Source organism: Halichoerus grypus, chromosome 8 (assembly GCF_964656455.1).
Source record: "Halichoerus grypus chromosome 8, mHalGry1.hap1.1, whole genome shotgun sequence".
Taxonomy (NCBI): Eukaryota; Metazoa; Chordata; class Mammalia; order Carnivora; family Phocidae; genus Halichoerus; species Halichoerus grypus.
Window position 1 is genome coordinate 12,116,633 of NC_135719.1, and position 3,764 is coordinate 12,120,396.

The window sequence follows — 3,764 nt, forward strand, 5'->3', positions numbered from 1 at the left end:
AATACAGTTCTCTTTTTCCTTTTTTTTAAAATTTAAATTCAATTAATTAACGTATAATGTATTATTAGTTTCAGAGGTAGAGGTCAGTGATGGTGAATATATTCTTTTTAAAACTTCGTTTTTTTTTTAACTTGGCAATACACAGACATCTCCCACTAAACTTCAGTTATTGCTTAGGGAAAAATCTGAAGTTCTGTATGAAAATGCTTATTAGGGGCCTACCCCTCATTATCTTAAAAGGGAAGAGTTGTCATGGTTATAGATCAGTTGCAAACTTTCAACCTATCTCCAGGGCTGTTGTGAAGATTAATAACAACTAATGGGATAAGCATGAGTGATACTGGAGAAAGCTCAGTCCCTGTTGGCTGGTAGGGTTTGCCCTTGTTGCTTCTCCTTCTAAGGGAGAGCCAGGCAAAATGCTTGTTCATCCATGGGGAGAGTCAAGGGTTCTGTAAAACTGAGCCGGTTCTCTATATCACGAAAGTGGGAGGTCTGGCCTAGTCCCTTCTCTTGTGACACGCCTTCCCGGGGCCTCAGTCCTGATCCCTGGGCTGCCTCTCAGGTGTTCACAGGTACACAGGCCTGTCATCTTGCACAGATGGTTCTGAGTCGAGGATACGACTCCAGGGGCCAGGGGTGCGTAAGTCCGGTAGAAATGATCACGAATAATTTCCCGGTGTCTTGGAATTCATCTCTATTATTGGTACCTCCTGAGAAAGGAATATTGCTGCTAAGGAATGAGTGAAAGGAGGTGAATACTGCCACACTCTTGTATTTCTGCAGTTGTGTGGATTTAGAAATTCTACTTGTAAAGCCCGGCCGTGACATTCAGTCAGAAAGTCAAGAAGAGGAGGAACCAGGCCTGGCTGGCTGGCAGGAAAGCCAGGTTCCCATGGGTTTTTATAACACGGCTGATAAACAATGCTGGCAGGCACCTGGGCCTCCTGGTGAAACACGCTTATTGTGTAAGCCCGAGTGGGTGGTGGTGCGCGGTGAGAAATAACAGCTGCGGTGTGCATGCACGGTATGCTCTTCCTCGCCAGCTCTGAGTCATCGCGTGAAACCATCTGAGGCTACCCAGGGGGACAAAAGGCACAGACCGTGGCCCGTGCTCGGCTAAGTCATTGCCACCAGCTGAGGTCCTATGAATTTTAAGGAAGGGAGAGTCTGTGGGAGAGCCCAGCTGGTGGCTGGCCGGGGGCCACTCGTCAGTCTGAGCATCAGAAGACATGTCACACTCCTAGGAACACATGGGGTCAACGCTTTGGGTAGACTCTAACTTGATATTTAAGGTGAAGTTTGCAAGCTTGAGTTGGGCCTTCATACAACCACCTTTGTGGCTCTGGTTGGCCCCTACGTTCCATGTGCTGTGTCTGCCCTTCTTCGGAGGCTTGGCTTGAGGAGCCATGACTCTGCATCTGATGGCTGGGGAAGGCCCAAAGCGGCCATCAATTGAGTCCTTTGGTCTCTGGACGGCCCTGCCCTCAGCGTCCCAGCCAAATGTGCCGAGAGGGCTTGCTTGGCGGTGATTCCCAACGTCAGGGCCTAGAGAACAAAACTGAAGCCAAAGGCTACTGAGGGCTTGCTAGGTGCCATTTACATGAATGACAAATGTCTCACCACAGGATGTAGCATCAGACTGCCTGGGTTCAGATCCTGACTCTCCTGTTTACCATTGGGTGATGGTGGGCATGTCATGCCTCTGTTTCCTTTTCTGTGCAGTGTGTGTGTGTGTGTGTGTGTGTGTGTGTGTGTATGCGTGTGTATGTGTGTTATAGGAGTAACTACCTCCCAGAGTTGTCATGAAACTTGAGTGGGATAAACAAAGGAGATGCTTTGAATAGTGACCACAGTGCCTTAAACACTGAATGTTCTAGAACCTTCTTCCAGCAACAACATGAAGGAGTGTCCATGCTGTGATGCTCATGTGGTGGGGTAAGCTGCGATGTGGGGAGCTCCTCCCCTCACCTAACGTCAGGCTTCTTGTAGGTGCTGGAAGCAAAATTTAAATCTGGGCACTAGGGCAGAATGTGAACATAAGCCCCTGTCTTCTCCGGCCTAACTGAATCGAACTCATTTAACCTTGGTCTTGCATTCCATTATGACTGATGTTTAAATTCAGTATTTCTTACTATCATTTGAGACCTTTGTCACTTCTCTTGCCCTTAATGGATTGAAAAAAGAAGTCTGTTTGGGATTACTTATCCCATATTTTATTCTCTTGGAGAATTTAATAAAGTTTAACCTCAACATTTCCTGCCTCTGATACGGAGGGTTTGGATTCTCTGCACTGGTCTTGGAAACAGAATTCTCCACTCTTGCTGACCTTGTCGGCCTTGCCGGCCTCCCCATTATGTCTGACTGTGGAGGAGAAATATCTGCCGGGAGCAAATCTGCTTGCGTGGGGCCTGGGATGCCTCTTTCCATGCAAACACAGCAGGGAAGGATTCCACAGGCAGGGTCCCCGTGATCTGGCTTGCTGCCTGATTTTCATCTGGTTCAACCTGATTTGCTCAGGTTGGGGAAGAGGGCTCATCCTTGTGTATTTTACTGTGGTTTTGGTCTTTCTTCCAGGGCTTTTCCTTCCTATCCCAAGGCTCTTAGTTGTGTTTCTATACACCTGAGTTCTCTGCGTCAGACCCCACCTCACCATAGCACTGGGCTGACGGCGAGCATGTCGGCAGGCTCCCTACTATATGGCGGCAAAGCTTCGGACACACAAGACTCCTTAACTCCAGCAGCGCACTGCCGAGTGCCTTATAGTCAGTGGGAGATGTTAGGATCTCCCAGGACTACTCCAGAGTTCCTCTAGCTGGGGAAAAAAACAACAGATGGCTATTTTTCCTCCATGCACAGGATCTTACAAATACCCCCAGTCGAAACTTACAGATTCTTCCTTCTGCAGCTGGAAAATTGATACTTGTTTTTGGCTGCATTTACTGAGATGCTAGAATTAATTAACTCTACTTGTTCAGCATAGACCAGTCCCATCAGCAGTCAGTGATGAGAAGCCCTTGGGAAGTCTACGACAATGATGGGTGAGCAACTATATGGAAAAGCGAAGATTGCTGACCCCCAAATTTGAGACCTGGGTTCTAGGTTCAAGCCAGTCATCTATCAGATGTGTATTCTTGGTCACGTCTGCTTGTTGTCTTGGGCCTTGGCTGAACATGATGATTATTAGAAAGGTCCCTTCCAGCTGTAAAGGGCCACAAGTCTAGGATTTGGGAAGAATCAAACTTTCTAGTTTATTCTGGAAGCATGGGTCATGGCTTTTGACTAATCTAGCTTAGTCTCTCTCTGCTCTTGTGGCTCTGGGCTCTTGATGCTTCATCTTTCCTGTGGGGATGATGACACTTACTTTGCAGAATTGTTGGAGGACCAGCACTCATGCACAAAGAGAATCTTGCAAATGGCAGGCACCCAGTGCGCTGAGGGCTTCTCTTCCAGCATGGTGTCCACCTGGCAACTCGTTTGTATGTACAAGTGCCTAGCAGCACAGAAGGCAGAGTGGCCACTGGTGATAGAGACAAAGGCAACTTTAGAAAGAAAAAGAAAAGATTGTTCTCAGTGCCTTCCCATGGGGCTCCTTAATCAGAGTTGGCCACTTTCTCCCACGTGTGCTGTTGTTGGGTAATTAGTGTCCCAGGCGAAGCCAAGACCAGGGCACACTGAGTGCCTTTGTTTTAGTCTTGTAAATTTCAACACAGGTTGGAAAGAACAAAACCCCAATTCATTTGAGAGATACTCCAGATCTGGTTCCA